The 14011-nt window shown below is 39.4% G+C and overlaps 1 pseudogene; it reads right to left on the bottom strand.

Moving 5' to 3' along the window:
* Positions 1-9935: 9935 nt before the first annotated feature.
* On the bottom strand, positions 9936-10108 carry LOC112908371 (U2 spliceosomal RNA; annotated as a pseudogene).
* Between the last annotated feature and the right edge of the window lie 3903 nt (positions 10109-14011).

The following is a 14011-nucleotide window of genomic DNA, read 5'->3' as shown; positions in this document are numbered from 1 at the left end:
GCAGATGATCTCAAATAGAAGCTTGCTTTCTCCCCTTAATACTTTTATCAACTGCTTTGCAACAGTATTGAAAGTCTGTTCTACATTTTGCTCCAAGACCATGATTATGGCCTCTGAGAAGTTCAGGGCAGCACACAAGGGGGTTTGCAAAGCGTCAGGGTAGATATATGCTGGAGTCCCTGGAGCTTTCGATTTTCTCCAAATTTTGTCTAAAAACATCATTAAGATGAACACAGATATTTTATGGAATAACAAATTGTACATTAATTTTAAAAATAAAATATGATGCTTCTAAGATATTGTATGATTTCAAGTAGCTGAAGTGCTTTCACATCTATGAATAAGGGCTCATTATTGTCTGCTATTAAAAGTAGGAACCATTCAAAATGCTGATTTGGAAAACTGCATTCCACAAGCGAGGCATAGCTACAGGTAGGCCGGTTTGGGTTGTTCCTATAAAGTAGTGATGTACCCAGGACTCTTAAAACTTAAAACTACTTACCCATATTAAACACTCTGATTCTTACATTTTCTTGATTCTTTTATTTGTGTTCTGTCATCTTTTTATAGAATCTTCTTTGGGGGGCCTGGATGGCTCAGTAAGTTAAGCATCTGACTTTGGCTCAGGTCATGAACCTGGGGTCCAAAGATGGAGCCCCACTTCCTTTGGGCACTTTGCTCAGCGGGGAGTCTGCCTCTCTCTCTCTCCCTCTGCCCCTTCCCCTCTCCCCCTGCTCATGTACTCTCCCCCTCACTCAAATAAATAAATAAAATCTTTTAAAAAATATTCTTTGGATTTGTCTACATTATGTCCTGTCATTGCCATTCTCCCTAGACCTGTAACCAGTCTGACCTTTGCCCTCATGCTTCACCACTGTCACCATCACTTCTAAAACCACCCACAACCTAAGTTGTGACCTTGAAGCAATCTTTTTTTCTTGATTACTTGGTCCTACAATGTGCTAGACACCACACTCTGTGCTTGATGTTTTGTATCTCACTTAATACTTATATCCAGCCTATGAAGCAGGTCCTGGGAGACATTTCAGAGAACAGAGCTACTCACTGGTAAATGAATAAGGTGAACCCAAGTTTTTCCAAAGTTGATGTTATGCCTGGTGATACTGGTTGGTTGGTGGGGAGCAGAGGGGAAGGGTGGAAAAGAAAACTGGTTAGTTTATTTACTGTGGTGAAGAAAAAGAAACATGTCAGGTTGATTGACATTCTGTAAATTCAACAAACTAATTGAATTTATCACTTTTTAACAAGACATCTGACATGCTAAGAAACTTGACAATGTGAAGTTGACTGATTTTCGCCCTGATGGTAAATCTAAAAGATGCTTGTATACAAAGTGCAAATGTCAAGGGAGAGTTACAACTGGGCTCTTTTGTTCAGTATAAATTCCATTCCATATGACTTCATGGTGATTTCAGAATAAGTGACCTTGAGCTAAGTCAACCAGAGACCACATTAGAGAAATTCAAGTAATACGAACATCCGAACATTTGAAGAAAATAACAAGTTTCAGCCTCTACTGCTCAAGAATAATTGTAACACAGAGGGCATGTGGACATTTTCTAAGCCATTTAGGAAGAAAAACAATAGTTTGTAACTGATATTTTTTAATATTCTAAATATTTTGTATTTGGGTCTGGATCTGAATGTTTAGATCCTGCAGTGATATGGAGTAATGGAGTTGTCCCCAATATTGTCAAATCAAAACATAAAGTATTTCTTGAACTTCTCATATGTGCTGTGTACTCTAAGGTACACAAGTGGTGTAAGTCATCATCCTTACTTCCCTGGATTATGTAAATTAGTTAGGGATATGTGTGTGTGTGTGTGTGTGTGTGTGTGTGTTCAAAAGGGTATAACTCTAATTCAGGGAAATGCAAATGACATTCCCAGAGCTTTAATTGGTTGGTGGAACAAGCAGTAGTCTGTATCTGTGGGATACTCACAGATAGACTGTTCCTACTCAGAGACTTAGCTATGTAATCATGTGTTAAATTGTGTAGCGGGCTAACTAGATTCATTGAAAAGAATCCAGTTATCATCGTAAGTCCCATGTTATTTCACATAATAATAATGATGATGATGATGATGATAAGACTGAAGTAGCTGTGTTTTTGTTTTTGTTTTGTTTTGAGACTTGCAACACACCAGGGATTCTTCTAAGTATTGTGCATGTACTAACTCATTTAATCCTCCCCCAAATCCTCTTTGATGCACAAGACAGAGAGAGTTTTAGTAACTTGTCACAGAGATAGTAACTCAAGTCCATCCTCTGGTCCATCTCTATTTAGATCTGATTCTTTTTAAGGTTACATGAAAATTCCCCACAACCTGTAAAAAATATTTTTTAAATCTAAAAATCAACTCTATATCCAGGATTTTTCATGGTTAGATAAGGAAAAATATTTATAAATTCCTTTTAGTAGGCTCAGCCTGGGAAGTATTCTATTATATGGTGAAAATGTTTGAAATGGATTGAAAACACTTATGATTCGTAGACAATTTTAAATACCCTGTGTCAAATGTCCCAGATTATTTGTAGTGTCTTTTAGGAATAATAATGATAACAATAATAAAATTATGGGCATCCCCCTTCCCCCATGCTTTTTCTTCCAACATCGCTAATGTTCCTGTAATTTCTGCACTATGGAAATACAAATAAATCCACCACTGATTTCCACTGGGGTTTCTCTCTGTTCACTTCCCCCGTACCAGAGCAAGAGACTAATTTTGACTCTGGCTCCTTTATCTGACCCCGCTGATAAAGTAAACAGTGGAAAAAGTTTTTAAATATAATGAAATCCTGTTCCAATGCAAGAGAGCCCATATGCTTTAAGAAGAAAAGCAGGCTCTTTAACTCTAAAGTTTGTATTGCAAAGGGACAATTTTACAGTAGTATCATATTGAATAACAGGCAATAAGCCTAATTGAATTACAGTCATTATGGGTTGAAAGAGGAACAGTGAATAACTTGTTTTACCAAATGCTATGCAATTTACTCTGTGTCTATTTAGACTTGATGTATAGACCCAGGTCAATTACTACGATTCTTTAGTGGCTCACAGGGTCCTCCTTGAGGAAAGGGTATGCTCTGGAAATGGGGCTTATTCCAGCGAAACAGCTACCGAATGGGTCTCTGGTAACATGTGTTACTACTAAATAATTATCTTCACCAAAAGCCATCCAACTGACGTGTGAAGCAAGGTATATGTTTACTCTGAATATGTCTCTGTATCAGGGGGTTTGCAGAGTAATAGAAATGCATTTCACTGCATGCTACTTTATCTTGATAGATAGACATTAAGTGAAATGGGGAGAATGAATAAGACCCCTGAGTATTCAAGCACTTTTCTTTCCAAAATTAAAAAAAAAATTCATTTATGAAACCTAGCTAAATAGAATGCTCCAAAAGAGGATGAAGTCAGAGAATTCTCTAGATGGTAAATACAAATGTACCAAAGAAAAACACCTGAAAACTAACAGCTCCACACCATCATTAGACAATAGACAGTTTCTACATCTTGTTAAAGAAGAATAATTGGTAATGGAAATATCCAAACAGCTGATCAACATTCAAAAATCTAATTAGATTTTTTTTAAATTTTGTACAGTAAGTTGGACATATATTTGATTGATTTTTATTTCCTTAGTTTCTTATTTGCATTTTTCTAGATTGCGTTGGCCTCAAACAGTTTTCCTAAACAAGTGCAGTCAGCCTTCCAGGTACAGGACTGCCCCTTTAAAGTTCATCTGTAAGTCAGTAGGGAGAAAGGTGCCAAGAACAGTCTCTCCCAGAGAAGCTATGTGATCAGTGGTAGGTAGCTCTCCAGTGTGGCCCACAGGAGTTTAGAATGTGATGTCCCGAGCTAGAAATGCAAATTCGGTAGTGCTGAGTTTCACTACAATCACTAATTTTGAACCAGCTTTAGCTATGAATTCTTATGATCCCCTGTGCTAGATTCTTTGGAGTCCTTGTCAGCATTTCTGCATCCACTCTGTAGAATCACCCGAACCTTGGCTGAAAAGAGCTGAAGATCTGATGGGGAGCAGCGTCTGGACACTTTGGAAATGGGAGAAGCTGAAGACGGGGTGGGGACTGGATGCACAAGCAGTGGCCCCAGGAAACGGGCTGCTGCTCAGCCCTGGCAAAGCCATCCTGGAGCCTAAGGAGAAGGGAAAATGTTCACCCCCCATATGGCTTTATCAAAATGCCCTCGCAAAATGTGAACCAAGTAGAAACAGTGACATAAGCTCTACCAGTAAAAAATCATGACCATGTAGAAAGCCCTGTGCTGCCCTGTCTCTCTCCCATTTGTCACCTTTTACAACCCATTGCTAGAAATGTCGTGGCCTCTGATGAGGTGTCCAATGCCGACTGGAAATGATTGTTCCTCTCACACAATAATGTAGGAGAAGAAAGCAAACCACAATGTGTCTTCATTTTAAAATCTGTTATTTGTTCACTGGGTATTACTTGCATTCAGTTTTGTTTTTTCAATATACTTTATTTAAACATTGCTAATATTGATCACTGACTATTTAGGGACATCCTCTTAGATTGTGTGCCTCAGGGGACTTCCTGGCTCACCTGGTCCTAATATTGGCCCTGCTGCCATTTATGTGGGGGTGGGTCCCAAGTCAGAGATAGTCTGCATTAGGAAATGCTCTGAGATTTTCAGTATCAATCTTATTTATTTATTTATTTATTTATTTATTTATGTATTTATTTATTTATTTAAAAAAGATTTTATTTATTTATTCATGAGAGACAGAGAGAGAGAGAGAGAGGCAGAGATACAGGCAGAGAGAGAAGCAGGCTCCATGCTGGGAGACCAATGTGAGACTCCATCCTAGGACCCCAGGATCAGAACCTGAGCCAAAGGCAGACGCTCAGCCACTGAGCCAATGAGGTGCCATATCAATTACATTAAAAAAGTAATAAGAAGAAGGAAGAAGGAGTAAGGGGAAGGGAAGGAGGTGGAAGAAAAGGAAAGGAAGGGTACACTTTTCAAAGAGTCATATTACTTCAAAACTCACTGGAATCAAGTGGAAGTTTCAGTTAAACAATTCAGAGATGTAACCAAATCCCCCCAAGGTGGTTGGCAGGGCAGGATTTAAGTCAGTGCTTCTGAGATGTCTTTAACATAATTCATGTCTAAAACAAAAATCTGCTCTGAGGAAAGGTAGCACATGTACCGAGAATTAGACATGACCAAAAAGCCTTGGCTATGCCTTTTGACTATGACCTGGAAATGTCAGTCCCCACAGCATGAGCTGTTTAAAACTCATGGTGAGAAACCAGAACAAGCAGATATTTGTGCCACATCCAATCGTGCCTGTCCTGATTAAGCCATAGGGACAAAAAAAGAAAAAGAAATAACATAGTTTTTTTTTTTTTAAATGTTATATATCCCTTAATCAGCAAAAGGTACTTACTAAGTTCTAACTGCACGATGTGAGATTTTAATTGTCTTAGCAAATCGGTAGCATTCAGTCTCTCCTAGTGAACCCAGACGGGCACCTATTTGACGAAACATAATATTTTAGCAATTGGCTTAAAGGCAAACCACTAAAAACAAGCCTAATGCATGTGCAGTGAAAGAAACAAAAATCATATCTACAACCTCCATGTAGTGACCCCAAGTCTTGGATTTTTTAGAGAGTCCAATTTTCAAATTTTATGTTCCACTCTCTGCTGGCCTCTGGCAGACCAGTTGGACATACCAATGTTCCCCAAATAATGTCATATTGGCAGGGTTAGCATTACCTATGTGCCTATTTTGAGTCATCCTAGGAAGGACACTGCTTCCCAAAATATTTTTCCACATTCTCCACCTGTAGAATGTCAAAGTGGCAATAATTCCATTTCAGGACTTTAATTTAGGCCTAACTGTGGCAGACAGTCAATGTTCACCAACTCTCCTTTTCTAGAGGCCAAATGCTTCCAGACTAAGATCAGGAATCAACTTCGTCTTGGGGAGAAATGAAGTGCCAAAGAAACCAAGCATGGGAAAAAATAGACGTAAAACAACTCTCATGTCATCAAAATCCCCAAAGCTGGAACTGAGCTGAAAAGCCAGGCAGTCTTATAGAGGGCCTGTCCTCTAAAGGTCACTTCTATATGTGGCCAAGTTGGAAGACAGACAAGAAAGAAGCCCTGAAGGTGGCTGGGATGCAGCAAGGGACAGACCTGATGGCACTTGCCAGGCCCTCACAATGGAGCTTTCCTGTGTCCACCAGCAGTATTTCAGAAGTGCCATGGATCATGGCTGCTCCCTGTCTTCTGGTCTTCCTCCTTCAGAATGGAGGCATTCATTGGGGTTCCCTTGTCATCATTTTACTGTGGCCTTTCGTGTGTGAGTGTGCGGGGAAACTGTGTCTGTTTTAGTTCAGACATTTCCAGATCAAAAACAGTCCGATCTAATTTTGATGAAGACACCACCACACATTATCTAGACTTTGAATCATGTGCAGAGGACTGGCCAGGATTTGGGGTTATCTACTGTGGAGAGATGGGTGTTTTCTGTGTAGGAAGGGAGCAAAGGGTACCCAAAGAAGCCAAGATCGTTTTTGCTCAGCCATAAAGCCACATGCTGCCCACATTTTGTAATGTCTCTTGTAATTGGGTCAATGCACCCGGCCAATGCACCAGAAGAAATGACCAAGGCAAGAGAGAGCCAGTGCAACACCTCCATCACCCTCTTTGCCTGTCACTGATGTTGGACACTCCATGGTCCAGATCATGCAGCAACCAGGTGCATACCTTCCCATAAGTGAGAAAAAACTCTGATATTCTTTAACAAGGACATATTCTTTCATTGTAATAGTAGAGATAAGGCTTGGAAGACAAATGCTTCTGTGAGAGGGAATGCAAGTTGTTCTATCAGGAAACAAAGGCAGATTATTTAAACACCAGAGAAGAAAAAAAAAAAAAAAAGAAAGAAAAGGAAAAAAAAAGGAAGCTAAATGTGTTGATCGGGAATTAGGACACATTTTATGTATTTAACTTGGCTTTGGACTGGCCCAGAATGTGCCAGTGAGGGGGAAAATGTCAAAATTGGACTTTTTATAATTGAAAAGGAGAAGAGCTCTCGGATCTACACAAAATTCTTAAATCTATATGGGGTTATTTTAAAAGGAGAGTCTCAAATAGCTTTGTACATTGTACACTGTACTGAAGAGTAGGATGTTTGTTTGATGAATTCTATCATGCTGTATTAAATACACAGAGGAAGCCTCTAACATTTCACAGAAAAAAACAAAAGAAATAAACACTACTCCAAATTAAAATAATTCAGGTGTAGGTAGGAAAGCAAAATGCTACCTCACTTAGAGCATAGTGTTTAAGTGTCAGAGGTCTGTAAAAACAAACCTGACAAATGTATAAATTTTGAATCACTTACGATAGATGCAGTTATTTTAGCATTATGCCTAATGAAAGTTTAGTTGTATAAAATTGAATATAGTGAAGTGTTAAGATATTTCACCAGGATTAAGCTAATCCTTCTCTAACACAAGGAAAAATAGTTGCCAATAAACTCTCTATTTTTAACATCCACTTGAGAAAGACAAGATGAGACTTATAAAAATCCCTTTCAAGAAGTTTTCCAGTACAATAACAGTTTACACCCAACACATACATAAATACATTTCAAAAAACTTTGCCTCTGCCAAGTTACAAAGTCTGACTTGTCAGAGTTACATCATGTTTTTCAAGCATGTTTGAAATGAAACTTGTCATACATCAGACTTCAGTGAATCTAGAAAGGACTGTCCTTTTTTTAGAAACTTAATGGGCTGCTTTTCCTTTGAGTTTTCCAAAGAATTATTTTAGTATCAGAATTCCACACATGGAACAAGAAGCAATGGGTTTTGTTGCATTTTGGGGAATACACTGTTTTTACTCAATCCCATGTACAACGGGCCTTCCTCAAGCCTTTATAATGTTGGGATGAGAACGCAGAGATAAAACCACTATAGAGAATATGCTTTGAATCTGAGCCCTTCGGTATGGATTTTCCATATGTTAGTGTCAAGCTGAATCATGAACTGGCATAGCCAGAGCAGGAGAATCTGATTCTGGATTTGAAGATTTGCCTGTGGGAAAGAAAATTCAGTGAATGATGAGGGTAAAGGAACAGAGACGAGGCAATCCTGGAAGAGCTGGCCTGATAGCAAGGATTCATTTGAAAATAAAAGATCTATCTAAAAACAGGCTAAAGTTGTATTCTCTGCATGTTGGTTTTGCTGACATAATCTGTGGTTTAGGAAGGTGGGCTCTGGAATCAGAATGCCTGGGATCACAATTCAGCACATTAATTTAGAACCGTATGATGATTTGGGAAATGTCTCCAAACCTCCCTGATCCCGTTTCTTAATTTTTAAAATAATCTCCTAAACATTTTCTTTATAGAACTTATCACTATTTGAATTATGTTCTAGCTGTGAATATTCTACTGTTGCTTATCCTTCATATTATGGTGAAAACTAACGAATGTGAGTCCTTTCTGTGCATCTCGTCATTGTTTTGTCAGCCTCTTGTCCTGTGTCAGCATTTCATTGGCACTCAGTAGAAGCTAAATAAATGAATGAGTGAATGGCTGAATGGAATTTTCTGATATATTCATCATTATTACAGTAGGGAAGTATCTGGCATCAGGGTGATCTTACTAGTTATGGCCTTGGACTGACCAAGTGAGCTTTTCAAAATGTAGTCTTTCCTGAAATTAAGACCTAACTTTTCTTTGCTTAAAAACTTGCTCTGTTTGAATGGACATTGCCGATTTGCTTTTGTGATTCCTTTCCTTTGGTTCAGGAGCCCAGGAGTACTTTCCTGTCTACACATTCTTCCTATAGGTGAATTAATGGATGCACTCCATTTCTTATCTAATCTTGATGGCTTGGAATTCATTTTACCTGTTAAAATGCTTTGAGTATTTTAATTGGATCCAATAACTTTTTAGGTGAGAGAGAGTGTGTGCATGTGCATGGGGGGAGGGACAAAGAGAGTAGGAGAGAGAATCCCAAGTGGTCTCCATTCTCAGAGTGGAGCCCTACACAGGGCTCGATCTCATCCCTCTGAGATCATGATCTGAGCAGAAATCAAGAGTCAGATGCCTAACCGACTGAGCCACCCAGGCACCCCTGATTCATTAACTTTTAATTTTAGAGTTTCTCCAATGCCAGTTCCCATTACTTAAGAGGTAGAAATAAGTATTTCCATGTATCCCTGTATGCAAACAGTACTAGTGTGTCTATATTAGACCACAGATTTATTTGTAGCAATAAATATAATTCTTGAGTCTAATTGCTTAAATAATGCACATTGTTGTCTTAGAACCTTATGAATGATGAGGAATTAAAGGTAGGTTTGTTTCACAAAAAAGAGATACAATTTTACTTCCTGGGTCATATTTCTGATAACATACATGGCAATTTTCTAGGTATTATGATCCTGTACTAGATAATACAGTAACTAACAAGGTTGAATTGAGCCTGGTTGAAGTCTCTTAAACTAACAACAAAGGATGGCCTGACCAATACATTTAATTGTTCCTTCCTCTGTCATCTGCTATCCAACATCTATCTTCCAATTCTTTGTTTTTTTGGGGGGGGGATGGGGGAGGGGCAGGGGAGTGACACAGTGGAGACAGAGGGAGGGAGAGGCTGGGACTTTCCTGGGGTGTGGCGAGGCTGATCCTGAAGGACACATGCACATAGGTCAGCTCACGCATAACGATAGACACATGCATTCCCTAGTAGAAGGTAGGTCTTTGGAGCTCCGGGCTACTTGGCTTCCTGCTGGGCTCCTGCTGCTAGACCACCGGCAAACCACTGGACCTCCCCTGTGCATGCTCCATGGGACTACTGCAAAAGCTAGAACCAGCTGCCATTTGCACTGCTACCATTGTCCCTGAGGGGGGTGCCCCGTTCCTGGAAGTATTGCAATGCCAGGTCCATGCAACGGGTGGCTGGAGCAGGCTCCTCTTCCAACTCCTTGTTCCAGAAATCCACTTAATATATTATCCTTGGATGTATCAGATCTTAAACTCATAAGAACTTGATCTTAGCCAAAAGGCCAGGAAGTGATTATCCTCCAATTCTTAATCCCAAACTCAAATGTGTCAATCTTAGATTACCAACTCTGAAGTATGCAAGTATAAGCATGTTTCATTATCTCAAGACCTCCTTCGACTGATAGATATTTCTGAATCGTCAACTTCTTCACCTTCACTGGTAAGCATATCGGGCAAATGAGATGATTGGAACTCCCCGAATTCTGGTTTATCTTCACAAGATATTTGTAACAGATGTGGCTTAAGACTCTTTCACAATGCCTACATTAGCCAAAGCAATTGCCACTCGAAGTTGTTAGGGATTGCGTTTTTAAAACAAATCATCTAAAATTGCAAAAGGACTCTCTAGTGTTGAAGATCTATGAATTTTGTATGGAGATTCTCTGCAGTAGACAATGATTTTTCAGTTTCAGTAAAAAAAATAAAAAGATATTGAAGAAGACTTCTCTTTGGTAGTCTCAGTGTTTCTTGAAAAACTATACTAATAAGTGCGATTTTGACTTTATGACCCTCAAGCCTGGACTTCTGCATTTGTTTATAGTCAAGTAACCTCCAATTGGATTAACCTTGTTGCGGATAACTATGTACCCTGGATAAAGCATAAGAAAAAAAAAAAAACTATGTGAGGGCATTGGAAGGAAAGCCGAAGCAGAGGGATCCAGGAGGCAATTTGATGCTGGGAGAAGGGAACTGTGTGGTGTGAGTTTCCTTTTCTTACAGCTTTGAGACTATTGGCGGTCCCCAGTCTGCATCATGTTCAGCAGTTACAACTCAGTGGAAACCCCCAGATGTCTTGGCGTGAGGAATGACTTGAGAGTTTGCAGCAACCAGAGCTGCTGGAAAATGAGAAGGTAAAGCAGAGTCAGATTTTTTGGGTACAACCTTTTAGTTTGTTATTGTGACTAATGGATGACTCTGGTACAACAGGTCACAGTGAATATCTATTGGGGAAATGTGCTACACCAAAATAGCAAGAAAGATTATAAATCAGTATAATTCAATATCCACACTGATGACTGTCCAATAGCTAAAATATATGGTACTTCATGTGCTGAGAGAAATGCAATCTTCCCTTCTCAAAATACAAAGGATGCATATATATTTAAGATTTTAGAAACAGACTTCTGATTCTGTACCTATAACTAATCTTTTTTCATATGGTAAAGCAGTGTGGAAACACCCATTTTAAAGGGTAAGGTCTTGCCTTACCCTTTCATTCATTGCCTTACCCAATTCATTGACTAGTAAACCAGTGTGGCACTTGACTTTACAAAGGAGATTTTTTAAAAAAGATTTTATTTATTTATTCATGACACACACACACACACACACACACACAGAGAGAGAGAGAGAGAGAGAGAGAGAGAGAGAGAGGCAGAGGCAGAGACATGAGGCAGAGGGAGAAGCAGGCTCCATGCAGGGAACCAGACGTGGGACTTGATCCTGGGTCTCCAGGATCACACCCCGGCGGAAGGCGGCGCTAAACCGCTGAGCCACCAGGGCTGCCTTACAAAGGAGATTTTTAAAAAATAATTCATCACTTTTTCCTTTGCATTTCTAACATCAACACACTGACGATCCTGGCTGAGCCACTCTGTTTAAATTTCTATCATGATTTCCCTCGTGGATCTTGAATTTTTCATCTACTGACTGACTTGTCCAAAGAATTCATCAGACGGCACCTGTCTCTCTAATTGACCTGCTACTCTGCTTCCTAACTTGATTTAATTACAGTTCTTTCAGAGCTTCTCTTGTTTCTCACATCAACTTAGAATTTATGTCTTTCGTTAATATACAAGTCACCATCCTGCATGAGGTGGCATCCACATGGAGGGGAGTGCAGGTTGAGGGCTAATAGATACTTAACAATTGTTGAATGAATGAATGAATGAATGAACAGATGCATAATTAAATTTCTTATGAAAAACGCAGGCCATGTTAAAGAGGATGGAAAGGAAGTTATTTCACTGGTCAGAATTTTCCCTGCTACATTCAAGCAACAGACTTAATCTATCAGAAGAGCTCTGGAGGATTCCTTGCCTCCTTTTCTTTGGAATATCATATTTTTGGTCTTCAGGGAAACAACAGAACTGCACCTACCTCCTCCCACCTTGCTGAGGAGGAGACAACAGGCTGAAGACACACAGACTGGTTCAAATTTTGGTTCTGCTGCTTGTTATCCATGGAACCTTCTGCCGGTGACTGACCTCTGCTGAATCTGTCTCCTGGGTCTTTAAAGAGAATGGGTGGCCCTGGGGATGAAATGAAACAAAAAGACATTTCTAGTCAAATAATACCTGGGGCACAGTAATAATTATAGCAGTCTTGTTGAGTTTTCCTATGGGTTAGGCAATTTACACACATTTTTAAAAAGATTTTATTTATTTATTCATAATAGACACACACACACACACACAGAGGGAGAGACACAGGCAGAGGTAGAAGTAGGCTCCATGCAGGGAGCCCCATATGAGACTCGATCCCGGACTCCAGGATCACACCCTGAGCCAAAGACAGGTGCTAAATTGCTGAACCACCCAGGGATCCCCGGCAATTCATACACATTATGTCAGATAATGCCCACAGTTGGTAGGGACTATCTTTAGGTTCATTTAACGGAGAAAAACAAAGATTTAAAATGTGGTCATTTGCCAGCCAGATTTCTGTAATTGGCCTGCAAAGTCTGCGTCTGTCACCACTTTCTCACGCCACCTCCTTGAGAAGAAGTCAGGAGTTGAAAGTAGTTATCACCATCATCATCATAGTGTGTAGGTATCTTATTTATGAAACAGTGGAGCATCACATATTCTTGTTTTAAAACATGACTATAATCAACTACATGGCACTTGGGAGACGGGATTGGGAAGTGTTTGAGGTTACCGTTAACCCAAAGTTTGTCAAGATCTCTCTGTGATGACATGGCCTTTATGAAGTCAGCAAAAAGCTGCATGTTCACAATACATGAACCAGAGAATTTCCCCCCCCAAAAGTACTGTTTTTTAAACTGCCTGCTAACTCCATAATTTAAGAATTTATGCCTGTATGTGTCATAAAGGTGTTTAGAATATGCTTAAATCAATAAAGATAAATATTCCTGAGAGTAACCATATTCAGAACATGACTTGTTTTTAAGATCTCAGCAAAAACAGCTCCCTCCACCCCCCCCCCAAAAAAAAACACCCAGTGTTATCTATAGGACACTGTCAACATGGAAACGTTAGGGGTTGGGTCAGTCATGGTAATGTTTGAGATTCTGGCTGCAGGATGTCTACTTTTATCTGATAGACTGGATACCCCAATAAAGGGCTGCCCTTCCACTTCACCTCTGCTTGGCAAATGCATATAAAAAGGGATATCCTGAAAAGTGACATTTTTTAGAGACATTACTGTTCATTGGCTTTAAGGATTGCTTGATAGAAGACAAGCTCTTGCCCTTTAACTCCACCGCCATGCTCCGAGGCTGGATCCATCAATTTTCTCTTTCCATAAAGATGTCTTAGCTGTCTCTTGAACTAATTTATGTTTCTGTTCTTATTTGGCAATTTACTTTCCTGGTTTAACATCCCAAACAAACAAAAACAGCATTTCTGGAATTTCTTCACTGTCTTTAATTTATACCATCTCTTAAAGTTCGCATCACAGATTCTATATGGTTTCTACTTCTTTATCAAACGATCCAGTGCCTTCCTAATTTGCAACGTGCTGTGGTGGGAGCATTTCCTGTCACCATTAGAAGCTCAGTGAGATTGTGTGTTAGTGGTTTTCACGTGTTAGATATGGAAATTGAAAATATTGAGATTAGGAAGAGAGTCTTCTATAGCTTTAGATTTCTAAAAATAAATAGTATGAACTAAAAACCATTAATGGGTCAAGATTATGGTATTGCTTTCAAATACAGAAAGAAGTTTTAGACTGGT

The sequence above is a fragment of the Vulpes vulpes genome, chromosome 2, assembly GCF_048418805.1.
Source record: "Vulpes vulpes isolate BD-2025 chromosome 2, VulVul3, whole genome shotgun sequence".
NCBI classification, from domain to species: Eukaryota; Metazoa; Chordata; class Mammalia; order Carnivora; family Canidae; genus Vulpes; species Vulpes vulpes.
The sequence above is the reverse complement of the archived record's forward strand: the minus strand, read 5'-3'. Positions and strand labels throughout refer to the sequence as shown.